This window comes from Canis aureus, chromosome 8 (assembly GCF_053574225.1).
Source record: "Canis aureus isolate CA01 chromosome 8, VMU_Caureus_v.1.0, whole genome shotgun sequence".
NCBI lineage: Eukaryota > Metazoa > Chordata > Mammalia > Carnivora > Canidae > Canis > Canis aureus.
Window position 1 is genome coordinate 6,876,615 of NC_135618.1, and position 7,545 is coordinate 6,884,159.

Sequence of the window (7,545 nt, forward strand, 5' to 3'; positions counted from 1 at the left end):
AAAAGGTAACGGTATTTTTGGTTGTATATGCTTTTGTTTAGGAGAGTGTTGAATTATACCTACTCCTGACTTTTGTCCAGTTAGAAAAGTTCCTGGTGTTTAGTTTTTAGTGGGCAATTGTTATGAATAGTTGCATTAAGATAAGCTAGGATGTGTTTGGAGAAGTAGTATGCCAAAGTATGCCACTCTGATTCCTCCAACAACCAAATCACCTATTTCTCCAGCTCCTGGGAGTGGTTAACAGATATCTCTCAACTGAATTCCTCTTTAAGTGCTTAAAATATAAAATGTATTAGCCTTAATTCCAAGACTTGTCCTCAGATACAGCCACCTGGCTTCGTCCAATGGCTGATAAATATGATCCCATATTGGGTACTACATCCAATGACTGATAAATGTAGAGGTCTGTCCTCTCCCAATTTTTGACATTCATAAGAGCCATCCCAACTCCAGAATTCTCCGTGGGATCAGCCAGGGCCTTTGTTGTGACTGCATTGCTGCTCAGCTCTTCCTCTGCCCAGTGGTACTTCTTTTACCTCTACTACATGTTTTGCTTCCAAGAACACATTCCTGTAAAGTTCCTGTGTACTTGGCATACCTGGGTGGCTCAGTTGGTGAAGTGTCCAACTCTTGCTTTCTGCTCAGGTAGTAGGATTGGCCCTGTGTCAGGCTCTGCAGTAGGCAGAGTCTGCTTGTCCTCCAGAATCCCCCACTTGTGTGCACACTGTCTCTCTCTATATATCTCTCCCATAAATAAATAAATAAAATATTTTTTAAAAAGAAGATAGGTCTTCAATTTTTGTTGCATTTATTCAAAATCAGTTTAAGATCTTTAATGAAATCATTCAACGAATAGAGTACTCAATAACTCCAGTTTTTGAAGCTTTTAGAAAATTGCAGTAATAGCAAAATGGAAGTTGTTGAACTTTATTTTCACCAGGAAGGGAAAGTGCTGAACAAATTAAACAAGGACAGGTCAGTGTATGAGCTTTGATTTCTAAATTCTATAACTGCATGATGTAAAATTTAACCTTTAGGAGATTTATGATGTATCTGGAAATAATAACGTTTAGAAGGCATTTTGCAGCATCTAAATTTGAAAAGAATCATTAGGTGACTTATTTGACAACTGTAATAGGAAGATACCCTGAGTGGTGGCAAAAAGATGGTGCTTGTGGAGATGTTTTGGCTGCAATGTTTATGCATTTGTGGTGGCCATGAGATGTTCCTGGCAGCGCTCCTACCTCTGCCTGGGTCTCTTCCATTCAACCTTCCCTCCTCTCTCCTTTATTCAGCATTAGATTTACATTACCAGGTCTCCCAGTCTTTTCCAGATCCTTCTCCATTTTTTCTCACAGTATACCCTTAATAAAACCTTCCATGTTTGGGGTGCCTGTGTGTCTCAGTTAAGCAGCTGACAAACAAAAACAAAAACCCAGAATGGATCAAAAAAAGCCATCATAAAGAACAGAGGTGCCAGACACAGGCCAGAAGGTAGCTAGAAAAATATGCCTTAGGAAAGTTAGGGAGTCCTATTACCTTATTTTTAAAGCGTACCTAAACACCTATTTTTCTGTTGATCTAGCTACTCCTGCCCTATCCCCCAACATGGCACGCTGGCTTGCCTTGCAAGGCCTCAGTTGAAGAATCCCACGTACACACAAGCTGGTGTAGTAGTTCTTAATTCACTAGAAGATCTCATCCCCGTATGGTCTCATTCCAGGTGTGCAGCTGACTACCTTCATTATTCTGCTTAGAGATGGTTTCACCTCTTAAAAATATAGCTATTAAAACACAAAACATTGTTTTTATAATGATCAACAAATCTTCCCTTCCCTTTACATGGAGATGAAAAATGGCTAAGTACAGAGTACTGTGAATTTTTTACGGTTGAAATTCTCATTAAATGATCATTAGCTAATGGTCACTAAATTTATAGATTAAGGAAATTATATATAGAATACTGCCAAAGCACAATAAAAGACTGAAGTTTGCCCATTTCTACTCAGGAAGTCCCTTCACTCCCAAGCGTCATATTTTGACTCTGGAGTTTATTGTTATTACTGTTTTTCCTCCTTTTGATCTTCCTTTTGTTCCTCAGTGCCAGAACTTCCAGAGCCTTCTTGCTCAGATGCCATCTTTTTGTATGCCGTTTCGAAGAGCTTCAGTGATGCTTGCTGAAGGGAAGATGCTGCCTGCCTTACGTTTTCTCCTGTTTCACTGTCTTTTCGAGCCGGAAGTTCCCTCATTTTGGAAATCTCTTTTTTTAGCTTGTTGCATTCATCAGCAGGCAACTGGTTCTTGAATTCTTCCATTTTTGTTTCTGTGTCATGAATGATTTCTTCAGCCATATTAACTGCTTCAACTCGTTCCTTCTTTTTTTTTTTTTTTAAACTCGTTCCTTCTTTTGCTGGTCTTCCTCAGCATACTTTTCTGCATTTTTAACCATATTTTCAATATCATCTTTGCTTAACCCACCAGAAGACTGGATCACAATCTGCTGTTCATGTCCTATACCCTTATCTTTGGCTGAAACATGTACAATCCCATTGGCATCAATGTCAAATGTAACTTCAACCTGAGGGACTCCACGAGGGGCTGGGGGAATCCCAATCAAAGTAAATTGCCCAAGAAGTTTGTTGTCTCCAGCCATTTCTCTCACCCCGACACACTTTAACCTCCACTTGAGTCTGACCATCAGCAGCAGTAGAAAACACCTGGCTTTTCTTGGTTGGAATAGTGGTGTTTCTGTTGAAAAGTTTGGTAAAAACATCTCCCAGAGTCTCAATACCCAGAGACAGAGAGGAGTGACATCCATGAGCAGCACATCTGTGACATCACTAGCTAACACACCTCTCTGAATGGCAGCTCCGATGACCACTCCCATGGTCAAGCCTCATCAGGATTGACAGCTTTGCTTGGGCTTGGCCAAAGAATCACTTCTCCTATGTCATTCTTGATGACTTCTGCATCTTGCATGGCTTTTTAGCATGGAGCGGTGGTCCTCCTGATTAGATCAGTGACAATGCCTTCAAACTAAGCCCGTGTCAGCTTCATATTCAAATGCTTGGGTCCAGAAGCATCCACTGTAAGATATGGCAAATTAATATCTGTCTGCACAGATGAGGAGAGTTCACACTTAGCCTTCTCAGCAGCTTCCCGAACCCTCTGAAGTGCCATGTTGTCTTTGGTTAAATAAACCTCTGTCTTTCTTTTGAAATCCTTCATAATGTGTCATAGCAAGGGCTGGTCAAAGTCCTCACCACCTAAGAATGTATCTCCATTGATGGACTTCACCTCAAACACTCCTTTCTGAATTTCCAGGATAGAAATATCAAAAGTCCCGCTACCTAAATCATATACAGCAATGATCTTGTCTTCTGATTTATCTAGACCATAGATAAATGGCCAGCATCCTTAGTGGCCTGTCTCTGAGAATCATGGAAATAAGCTGGAACAGTGTTCACAGCATTTTTTGCTGTATGCCCCAAGTAATTTTCTGCAGTCTCTTTCATCTTCATCAACACAAATGTTCCAATCTGACTTGAAGAATAGAGTTTTCCATGAACTTCAACCCAGGCATCTCCATTGGAGGCACGGACAATTTTAAAGGGCACATTTTTAATATCTTTCTGTTCTTCAGGGTCATCATATCACTGGCTAGTGAGACACTTAGTGGCATAGAATGTGTTGTTTGGGTTGGTGACAGACTGTCTCTTGACTGACATGCCAATAAGTCGCTCACCATCTGATGTAAAGACCACAACTGAAGGGGTGGTTCTGGCACCTTCAGCATTCTCTAGCACCTTTGTTTGTTTTCCTTCCATAACTGCCACACAGGAGTTGGTAGTACCCAAATCAATACCGACAAGTGCTCCCTTGATTGCTTCTGATGCATAGTCCCACCTTGAAACAATTCTAAAAGCCTCATGACTAAGGCCATTCCATCCATCCTTGTGGCAGGCGCCTGTGGGGCCCCGGGAGGCTAGACAGTGGAAGTATGGACAGCACATGCAATCGGAGGGACAGGAATGTGCCAACGTTCCATTTTTTTAAAATAAAATTGAAAAAATCCTCCAGTTAGGATACTTTGCTTTTGCCCTGAGTTTGTCAGGTGTTTTAGCAGCCTTAGAGTATGTTTTATTAGTATTTTGTCTTATATTTAAAGAGTATACTAAAGGTTTCAATACTTTAAACTTCTTAACCATAAAATACAAATTTATTATCCAGACCAGGAGGGTGAAAGGAAGTGCTCACACAAGTTATATAAATTTTGAGTAATTTATTTGTTGAACAGAGTTCGATCCAAAAACTGGGCATGGAGCCTGATGCAGAGCTCAGTCTCACAACTCTAAGATTATGACCTGAGCCAAAATCAAGAGTTGGACACTTAATTGACTGAGCCACCCAGGTGCCCCCATATGTTTGTTAATAGTTTCTGAGACTTACCTATTGCTGAAACTATGTCACTGATAAATGTTTAATCATAAATTTTTAATGCTTACTTCTAAGAACCCTGAGAATCTGTTAGATGTAGTTCAGAGGCCATTGCAGGGAGAGGTAGCTGCCAACCAGAATGTGTCTGGTCCCTCCTCCCTATGGTTTGAACTAAAGCAGCCCACTTCATGCGTTTTGTGTGTTAAATTTGTACATTTTTTTGCAAAATAAAAATAAATAAATTCTGTTAAAATATTTGAAAACTACTGACCTAGTGTTCTTTTGTATTTTAAAGCAAAATCTCAGTGTCTAAAATTATTCTACCATTGATATTTTCAACTCTTCATAAAGTAGGCTGGTTTTTGGAGTTTTTCCTCTTCTTACTCTAAATTTTTTTTATTGTTTGGTTTTGTACCTACTTAAATGAGGTGAGGGAGAGGGTTTCAAAATTACTTGATAAAGGCAGAGACTTATAATGATGTGTATTTTAATATAGGAATGTAGTGATAATGAAAAGAAAATATGTACTCATGAAAATTAGTACACAGAGACTTATGGTAATATTATATTGTATTTGGAGAAAGTAGCAATACTAGAAAGAATACAGACCTTTGTGTTTTAAAATTCTATCAAATTCTGACTGCTAAATAGTGTTTAAAATAAGAGATGACCTCTATGTATAGAAATATTTAATCAAGAGAGAAAATATAATCACAATTAAAATTTTAAAGCATAAAAAAATATTGGATATTTGTTTTTAATGTAGTAAATGGTGATGTTAATTTTTTAGTCATTTGTTTGTTTTCTAAATATTTTCCCAATGCACACATATTTCTTATGTAATCAAGCAAACAAAACCAAGATAATGTTATTTTTGAAATCAGTATTGTAACTTTTTTGTTATACTATGGTATGTAAACAAATAGAGCTGTGGTTGAAATGGTCAACAGTGGTATCTAAATCAGGTAAGGAAGAAAGAAAGGTCAGGAAAGGTTTGGGCTGGGAGAAAATGAGACTAAATTTTTTCATGTCCAAAGACTATGAGTAAAGGAATGAAAGATCTGGCAGGATAGGAAGTTGTGATCAGAAAGTGCCGCATCAAAAAAAAAAGAAAGAAAGAAAGAAAGAAAGAAAGAAAGAAAGAAAGAAAGAAAGAAAATGCTGCATCAATATATCTGAGGTTGAAAAGTTCTTTTGAAGACAAGAATCTACACTAACCTCTGGGAATAGAGTTAAGGTTATTGCAGTTTAAGAATCCAGCAATTTTATGACAAGGTCATTATATGAGTTGTCTATGTTGATGCTGGTATGATTACAGAAGTTAGTGCAGATAAAGAATGTGAATAAATTTCCAAAATCTTCATTAACAAAGTGAAGTGGCAAGGAGGTCAACACATGATGGCAATGAAGAAGGCTAAAGAGCATTGTAGTGGAATGGCTTAAATTTTTGATAAGACTGATTTTTCATCTTTTATATAATATACATATGTATGTAAGTCTCATTTTACTTATTTGTTTTTATTCATGGACTAAAAAGTGTTGATAGTGATTGTACTTGATGCAAAGTCTTAAGGAAAATAAGGCTTTACTCTCTTGTTGCTTAATTAGTGATATTAATATATACTTTAAAACTTTTACTACAGGGTCTAGACAGTATATTAAGAGACAGACTATACACAAACACATGTCAGCAGTGTGCATCCAGCATTTCCTAGAGTGTTGAATCTGAATTACATGAACACAAAGGTCATTAGACTCTGTCTCTGTATCAGATTTCATCAGACTATGCCCCCTGCATAAATCCTTTCTTTGTTCTAATTCCATGCTAAACGATTGATTTTCAAACTACTAATTCTCCTTTCAAGTAGTTAATTCTGATATAATGCCTGGTTTGAAAATGGGAACTTGTCCTGACACAACTGATATATTAAGGAAAAAACTGAACTTAATGTGAATTATGAATTTACATTTAGCTGTATGTGATACTATCCCTGAGAAACTGCATCCATCCTCTGGCCACCTTCTGGTCATAGTTCACAACCCTTACATGGGAAACATTTGCTCATCCCCCCCATGCCCCCACCCCCACCAAAGTATTATCTCATTACAGCATCAGCTGGAAATCAGGGATCTTGCCAACCAATCAGGTCTGGGTATAGAAGAGGCTCCTGGGGTGTGGTTCCTTGAGTACCTTTCCTTTGAAGACCTGTAAATTAATGGGATTATTTATCTGGATGATGCAGTCAACATACACTTGGGGGAACAGGAGAACCCCTTTTAGGCAAAGGAGGAAAACACAAAGCACATGGCAGCTATTGGTCCATAGCAATTCTGAAACCCAACCGGGCACATGTTGCCAGTTTTTAAAATAAATCTCAGCCTTAATTCCTGGAAGGTATTTTTTTTTCCATGACTTTTGACTCTGTCCCTGGACTTATTTCTCCACTCCTGCCTTTTGAGTCATCTCTCCTTTTCCAGAAGAACTTGTCTATGTTTGTAGCTTAGCCTATTCCTGCCAACCTTATATAGGGTTTTTTTGAAGTATAGAGTTCAGGGATTGACAGACTTTCACAGGTATAAATGGACACTTGTGACATCATCTGTAGAAGTAGTTTGTAATAGTCCAAACACTTGTTTTATTTCTTACCCTCTCTTTCCCTTTCAATCAGAGCTGGTAAAATTATTAAAAAAAAAAAAAACAACTGTGGAATTTTAATGTATCAATTTATAATCTACTTCTTTAGATAAAAGAGTTAAAAGCCACAAGCACACTTATTTTGAGACAAGCCCTTCTCTACTTTGAACTCCTGTGAGATTGTTATGGGAAAAGCCCTTAAGGTATTTAGAAGCCTTTTCTCTGAAACATTCTATGAGGTATGGTTTTACATTTTTCTGAGGTCTAACAAAGATCTTACAGCCCTACTCTGGATTTGACCTTAGCCTAGAAGCTACTAGGGATGAGAGACAGTTTTATTTCCAAGCCCAGTGAATCTTGGATCCTTTATATTTAATAGGTTATTATTTAACTTACTTATCTCCTTTCATATTATATCGTAGAAGTGAGAAGAAGTCAGGTAGCACTTTTAATATTCTTCCTGGAAATCTCTT

At 37.8% G+C, this 7,545-nt stretch overlaps 1 pseudogene; it reads right to left on the reverse strand.

Moving 5' to 3' along the window:
* Window positions 1–846: 846 nt before the first annotated feature.
* LOC144318224 (stress-70 protein, mitochondrial pseudogene) lies at window positions 847–4,013 on the reverse strand (annotated as a pseudogene).
* Between the last annotated feature and the right edge of the window lie 3,532 nt (window positions 4,014–7,545).